This window comes from Argiope bruennichi, chromosome X1 (assembly GCF_947563725.1).
Source record: "Argiope bruennichi chromosome X1, qqArgBrue1.1, whole genome shotgun sequence".
Lineage (NCBI taxonomy): Eukaryota > Metazoa > Arthropoda > Arachnida > Araneae > Araneidae > Argiope > Argiope bruennichi.
In genome coordinates, this window is record NC_079162.1 from 62438435 (window position 1) to 62447110 (window position 8676).

Below are 8676 nucleotides of genomic sequence, written 5' to 3' on the forward strand. Positions count from 1 at the left end.
AATCATGCAAGATTTGTATTCCATATGAAAATATTCCCGACACAATAATAATTTGAATTACTAACATATGCCATAACTGCATACATTAATTACACTGACATAATCATAATAGTAAAATACTTTATACTTGTGCAAAAAATCGTAATTAATAAATATTACGTTTTTATTTATATGTCTGTCTGTCTGTGAATACGATAACTCAAAAATGCTCAGAGCCAAAAGAATGAAATTAATTATGTGGTCCTAACACCAAATGTGTAGATTTTTTGTTACATTTTAGACGAAATCAGTTGAACAGAAGACTGTATCTGTCCATTGTATGCGAACACAATTACTCAGAGACATAAAAGCTTATATAATGAAATTTGGTGTATGATTAGTCAGAGACGTAAAGGCTTAGATAAATGTAATTTGGTATACGGTTTTATGACCAAAATTGTAGATAAAAAAATTAGTAAATAAATAAATTTAAAAAAAACTAAAATCTGGATAATCGGTCCAAAGAAAAACATCCAGTGTTTATACTCGGTTTACTCAAGGGTGTCCCAAAATTAACAAAAGATTTGAATTTGCCACCATTCGTGCAATACAGTGTTACAACCCAATTAAAAAAACCATTTGGCCGCAGATAATTTAGAGTTAATAAAAATTTAGCGTTGCACGATAGAACAATGTGTTTTCATTGTTGAACAATATTTAAAAAATAATGAAAGTCTGACGGCCACAGTTCGGAAATTTGAGAATTGTCCCCCATTGATCGTGTGATTTAACACCATTGGATTTCTTTTTATGGAGTTATTTTAAGTCAAAAGTCTATGTCAACAAGCAAACAAGCATGCGTGCATTGAAGGAGGAAATTGAGCGCTACATCAACGAAATTCAGTTACATTTATGCAAAATGGTCGTGGAAAATTTCGACAAAAGAGTGCGTATGTGCCAGCAAAGCCATTTGCCCTATATGTTATTCCATACATATGTTATACATACATTCAATAAAAATATAACAACTAAAATGGAAAAAAAACCCTGCGTATTTTTTTTTAATTCAAATCTTGCGTTAACACGTTGTTCTATCATGTAACGCTCCATTTTTACTAACCCTAAACTATCAGATGCCAAACAGTTTTTTTTAATAGGGTTGCCAACACTTTACTGTACAAATAGTGGCAAATTCACATCTTGCAATAATTTTGGTACACCTTTTACATTACACAACGAAACACAGAACGCTGTAGATTTTATAAGTAGACACGGAAGTGCAGATATCACTCCTACTTGCGGGCTTTGCCGTGACTTTTGAGGGTTTGACGACTCTCTCTCCAAACTCCTTATAAGGAAAATCGAAAAAATTGTTCTATATTGTCTACAAAAAATTCAAATTGAGAAACAAATACTCCCGCTGAGTTGATATGGGGAAAGCGAATACTTTAAAAATTACTGGAAAGCAAAGTTTTTATGGATGGCATACTCTATTCAAAAATATTTAAAAAGGAAAGATAATAAGTCTAAATTTCATTCTTTCATTGGCTGAGAATAAATTTAGAGTACACAAACAATAATTAATCTAAAATTCATTCTATAAAAAGAAAATTATATTTATTCTCAGAAATTTATTATCATTGTTTCATGCATTTAATTCTAAGCGAAATTCGGCTAAGAAAACGATTAGAGTGAAATAAGTCATTGCTTAACGAGCAACCTTAACTCGTTAAGCAAAATTTCAAAATTCTGCAGTAGGATGAGGGAAACAAACGAACAAAACAAAACAAAACAAAAAACGAATTTCTTTGCGAGACCAATAATGAATAATTTTGATTTTGTTTCCTGTCATAGTGTGAACATATGATCGCGTGTTCTTCCTTGTAACGAAAAGAAAATCAGAAATATTCATTACTGGTAGCAAAATTTTTTTCATCCTGTTGTAAAATTTGGGAAATTGAGGTTGATTGTTTAGCAAGAGATTTCTGCTCAAATATATACACTCATTTTCGGAATTAAACTGTTTCTCTGAAACAGAATTAGAGTAATGCTCAGTCATATTTTTTTTTCTTGCCGACAATTGCCTTTTACATATCATTGAAAATTAATTTCAATTCAGTAAAAGTTGAAAAATAATTTCAAAATTTTGCAAAATTATACGAGATTGGTGCATCCAAAAAAACCTTTGCTTGAGCGAAAATCTGCGCATTTTCTTTCGATTTTTGGCATTTCAAAACTATGCTAGAAAGGACAATGATTCGTAACATGACGTAAACAAGAGATAAATATGACTTGTAAATTTTATTTTCAGGCAACGTTTTTATTTATTCGCCGCCTTTAACAACCAGATGGTTCGTTTGGAAAATGAATAATTTTTACTTTCAATTAAATCTCTTATGCATAACTTAATGTTCCTAATTCCTTTAAGAAAATATTTTTAAGCTTCAAATTATGACATACATCGAAATCGTGTAAATTTAATAGCTCCTGCTACCTGTTCTGTTCTGGTGTATCCTAATAGAATCAAATCCCATGACATCATAATACTATTAAAAACGTAGCTTTCAAAATAATCTACTTTTCCTAGTGATATAATTTTTTTTTTCTTTTTTACAACAATTAGTTTGCTGTGAATATGGTTATGTTTTATTTCAGATAAATTGTTTAAATATAACTTCATGTTCATGATTCCACCAAATTGTCTGACATTAAAAGCATGTTATTTTAATTGTCTTCTGTTCACTGTCTACATGAACTTTTCTAATGGAGGCTAGTTCCATGACATCACAGCGCTATAAAAGATTTAAATATTCGGTTCATCTATCTTTTAAATTTTACGACATTTAACTTTACGTTCTATACATTTCGTAACCTACATAGATATTAAACAGAAATCTTGTTCTTTAACTTTCAACAGTGCAAAAAAAAAAAAAAAAAAAAAAAATGCTAAACGTTAGCAAAAATTTGCAAGATTAAATTGGTATCAAGGATACTTTGAAAATTTTTAAAGCTGTGCACAATTTACTTTTTTGTGATAACATTTTCGGAAGCTGTCGCGGAAAAATGCCAAAATTCAAATTAGTTTTTAGTAAAAATTTTAAAAAATCTCTGCAAAATGCACATTTCTGATTTCTATGGTATATACATGTATTAATTTTAGTTGATGTAGGTCAAACGGTGTGGTCTATACAGCGCCAACAATCACATATTCATCTTTATTATTAGTATATATTAGATATAAGAGAATAAACTACAATATTGACGCGTAATTAAAAATGAGGTAATTAAATGAATCTGTACTTTTTTTTACCTTTTGAGACAGCCGAAATTTGTTAATTTTCTTCTAATTAATCGAAAGTTATTAACGAAAGGTTTCACTAATTACATGATTTAAAAGTAGTCATTTTCCAGTATATCACTACATATTGAAAAATTACTACTCGTATTTTTTTAACCTTTTTTTATTCGTCGCTTCTTTTATAGAGCATCAATTTTTAATACGCTAATTTGTCTAAAAAAACTTCTTACGACCTTAAATATACATACACCTTAGAGATTAAACACATAATTAGAGAACTAGTTCAAAGCAAATGAAAATATTAATTTAATCCAATCGCAAGATTATTTAAAAACATTAAAGGCGATTTTCTCTTATTTCATTGTTTTGATCTTATTTACGCCCATTTTCATTGTTGTTAACCAAATTTTGTTCCAAAAACATTTAAAATATTGCTCTAAACTTTACATAAAGGAAATAAATGGAAGTTGTAAGAAAAAGATTTCGAATAACACTTTTATATATTAATTATCAACAAATTTTTGAGGAGGGAGGCATCATTTCATTGACTACTGTTATACGTCACCCTAAAAAGGCAATATATTCGAAGAGGTTGGGTATCTTCCTTCTAAAAAGAACTATTCACATGAATGTTGAATGAATTTGCACATGAATTTTTTTGTTTCTTGAAGCCCTAGATATAAAGCAAAAAAAAACATAGTCAGGTAAGCCAAGGAGAAACATCACGCATCTTTAATATTGAGGTAAAAAAAGGGGGGGAGGCTAATGCCGGTTGGATAGCACATAAAAATATGGAATTTGGCAAACGGAAACATTTTAATTCGAATTCTTTTAATCTAAAAGAAAAATATTTGAGTAACATTTATCGATTTCTTAATGATGAGTGCCATTTCGACTCTTTCATCTAATGTAGGATATAATGATATTTTTACAATTAAATTTCGAACATGAGTTATATTTCATACTCTTCACTATACTAGGTGTATAGAATTCATACTAAAAAAATGCATAGAAAAGAGCAGACTATATTGTAATTCGACTATATTCTTGTAATAACAATCCAATCATAGTTATGTAAGCAATCATTAATATTTAGAGCTATAGGAAAACATCAGGAACTAAGAGCTGTTGTAAATATCTTTATACCCGTTAACTCAAGTAAGATAAAGTTTAATTTAGTTATATTTTAAAGCAACGCGAGGTCTAATTTGGGAAGAATCTCATAATTCTGAACCTTCCCACAGTCAGCATCCCATTTCCAAAAATCCGCGTCGCACTATCGAAATAGTATTTAGTCCTGACGGATTCACCTTGCATCAGACTTGCTTCCATGATGGTTAATTGATGGAATCGAGTTTCGATTCTGGAGCCTTCCGGGAAGCTTATTCCCATTCTTTACTCTACTTCATGTATGAAAGAAAATTGGGCAATATCATAGGTTCGCAACGCCGCGCTGTCAGCTAAGGGAGTGTGACGTCATTATATGCGAACTTCGAAATAGTTTCAGTTCGTATTATTAGGACTGTACTTCGTAATTTCCGAAGAAGAGATTTGTCTTAGTGCTGCGTTGTATGATTTGTAAGATTTTTTTTACCGTTTATTTCCCGATTAAATTGATTTGTCTGAGCATATTTGTATGAATATAATAGCCGAGAATTTACCTTCGAATTTCGAAAATGAAATTGTCGAAGACAATGAAATAGTTTTAATTAGTAGTAACTTAAAATCCATGGATGATTGAAATGATGATACACTTTGTACGAATGATTGAAACACTATGGAAATTCAACAAATAATAAGGGGAATAGTAGAAAATCATGTCCTTCAGGAAAAATATTTGTTTGCCGGTAAGTTGAGTTTCGAAATTAATTTTAGCTTCCCCTGTGTAATTCGGAGAGACGGAAGATGACTTTCTAAGAGTAAATTGATTTTCATTTATGATTAAAATTTTTTAGAAATTCTGTTTATTAAGTTCATATTTGCAATTAGTTCAGTTGAGTAAAATATTTTTATTGGATTATATTAAGTTATTTTATCTACATTATAAAAATTTTTGGAGATTTTATGTTTACTATCTTTTCAAATGCAGTTACATTTCATTAGTGCATATTTATTTCCATAATTTGACAATGGAATTAAATTATCACTACTGGTGTGGGAAATAGAGATTCATATATCTTTCCAAAAAAAATAATGTGTGTTTAAAAAGTTGTCATTCAAAAAATGCTTAAAATAAAACTCTTGATAAGTTCAGCATTTTAATTAAAACTAATTATTTAGGCAAGACTTTCATAATGAAAATTAACTAGAGTGTATATTTATTCTGATCTTCTTTTGAGTAAATGCTTTATTTATTTTAATACTTTTATTAATTTTATCTATAAATCTGCCATCTGCATCAGATCATCTTCATTTATTTAATAGAAGTGTATCACTTTCAGAATTTAACTTTCAATGGAGATTAGCTGAAATAATCAGCATTTCATAAACACAGGCTTATGACTGCTGAAATTTTAAGATTTCATCCTATTGAAGACTGCAGAGGTAACTATTTTGTTAACAGAATATGGCCTGTAGAAGCAGCCAAATACCACAAAGAAATTCTGGAGATGAAGTCAGAATTTTAGCCAAGTAATCTGGCCAATAGTAGGATTAATTTTATGTGAAGAACAATTGTTTATTGGTATGAAAAATGGAAGGTTCATCTGGGATCTCGAAATGGGCCTGGCTTGATTGAAGTAAGTTTCATATTCTAAATTTAAGACCTAAGTGGGCCATTATTTTAATGATTTACAGTATTTATTTCATCACTTCATAAAATCAGTGGTGTGTTTAATTTTTGTATTTCATATCTGTTTAATCATCAACTAAGACATTTGTGATTCATACATATAAATTAACATTTCTGTTTTAGTTTAATTTGGGAGGAAAGACAAGACCAATAAAGTGCATTGTGCTTTCAGTGATTGGCTACGATTTAAAAATTAAGGTATAGTAAATATAAGGATAATGTTTAATTATTTTTATGATATATACTGAACAGTTTTATTTAGAAGGCTGAAAAAATGGAGAAAAGTTGATATTTTTAGAAATGTGATACATGCATAATGTGGTTCACAGACTTTTATATTGAATTAAAGTTATTATTATATATTCTCTAACTTGTAGGTTACATATGTCTTTGGAAGATCACTAACACTTTTTGAATTTCTTATCATTAAGTCATTATTTCCTAAATTACTTATCAGATTTCACATTTTATAGGAGCTCCTGCAGTTACATTAAATATTTGCTGATTATATTTGCTTATACGTTATGAAGTAAAATTTCATATTCCTAAGCAATTGAAATAAGCATACTTTTTGTTTAAAAAATTCAAGGAGAAAGCAACAACTTATGAAAATAACAATATAGAAGTTGACTATGAAGAGAATCCTTTTGCTGTAGCGATTGTGACCCCCCCCCGCCTCCTTTATGAAAAGATTTGGCATCTTATCATCATCACAAGAGATGATTTTTGTTGATTCTACAAGTTCTTGTGATCTGGAAAGGCATTCTGTGATGTTCATGTTGCTACAGGAGCAGTACCTGTGGGAATCTTCATTGTAAAAAGTCAAACAGAGGGGTGGATCCTAGTACAGCACACCTCTTGTCGTCTTTTTGAATACTCGCCAAACGAGTGGTGATAACGTCGCCAATGTGGCAACCTAGATGGATTTATTTTTATTTATTTTATTTTTTATTTATTATTTATTTATTTATTATTTTATTTTATTTTTTATTTCTTTTATTCCTTATTATTTATTATGTTTATTATATTTATTTATTATTATTTCTAGCCTTCAAGTATCTTTTTTAATTGAAAAATAATAATAATAACAAATATTCAGTTAGTAGTCAACTTGGTGACTTGGTTCAAATAAGTCGCCAAGAGTTGGGCCCATCTAGGATTTTACCCAAACAGAGGATTCATATAAACAAGGCTTTGCCTTAGTTATTAATATTTTTGAAGAATCAGCTTTTCATAATAATAATAATAAAAAGAGTCCTATAACTTCCATTACTCATGATTCACATGCTGAAGTTTCTGCTTCAAAGAAAATTTGGCCTGAAAGTCAGTGTTACTTTGTATTTTTCATGTAGGACAATTTGTTTACAAATGGCTTTAGGATTCTAAAAATAGAATCCCAAATAGTTATAGGAAACAACTTATGTCTCAGTTTCAGAAAAGAATATATACCATAAGCTTGTTATGCAATTTGTTATATTGGCCTTTATATTCTAATTTTTCCATTATGGAATCGTTACTTGCTGAAAAGTTGGAATAGAAAGGAATTGTGGTATCTTGCTTTTTAGTATGAAACTATCAGGGGTCACAACACCAATAACTTCTCAGAAGTGATCATAAGAATATTCAAGGATAAAGTTCTATCATGATTAAAGGATATAATGTGATAGACTTCTGTTCAATTACACTGGAAAATTATTATAGCAGAAGATTACAGGAATTTGTTAATTCACAAAATGCAGCATCAAGGCTTTTTCTTGAAAAAATACATTGGATTCAGCCAATACCATCAAAGCAGAGCATATTAAAAAGTGGAATCTAATGAATGTCTACTTTCAGTTCTATGTGGTAATGAAGTGCACTTTGTTGATGTTTAAAGTGCTTGCTGTTCTTGCTCTTCTGGAGGGTTAGAGAAGTTTTATTAAGAAGAAGGGGAAGAAGCTCCATCAATCGATTTTTACTAACCGTTTCGATTAGAAGCATGTGAAGTTCCAACAATTAATAGGAACAGTGAATCTGTCAAAGGAATTCCTCTTTTCACTTCTGAGTCACTTTATGCTACAGTAAGCTATTATTCAGATTATAACATTCATTCATACAATGATAAAAATTCCCAGAAAGAAGAATTGCATGAAAAAGTGATGAAATTATTTACCAATGGTCTAGAAAAATTTCATTCTTCTGAACAAGGTAAGAAATTTTTGTTACATGTTTTATTTCTAAATAGCTATTTGTTAAGTGACAACTTTTAAAATGCTGTTAACAAATTGGGAGAATAATAAGTTTTGTACTTTGCATGTACTGTCACTTGACTAACTTGAGTTTATTAAATGGATTAAAATATTCATAATACAAAAATTAAAAGGTAAAATCTTTGACATTTTTCTAGAAACATATTATTCCAGATAAAGGAATTTCCACTTTTACGTGTTAATAATCAGATAAAATTTTCAAGTTTTTATAGTTATTATTATAGGATATTAAAAATTGTTTAATAAAAGTTGTCTATGAATTGTAGATATCTGTCTAGAAGTTCTGTGATAGAGAATTTCAAAAGTAAAAAACTGTGGTGTTAGAATAAGCAATATTAATGCAACAACTGTGTTCTGAA

General features: G+C 29.4%; 1 pseudogene; it reads left to right on the forward strand.

Annotated features, from left to right (window-relative positions):
- The first annotated feature begins 5094 nt into the window (after positions 1 to 5094).
- LOC129959244 (uncharacterized) lies at positions 5095 to 8333 on the forward strand (annotated as a pseudogene).
- Positions 8334 to 8676: the final 343 nt, after the last annotated feature.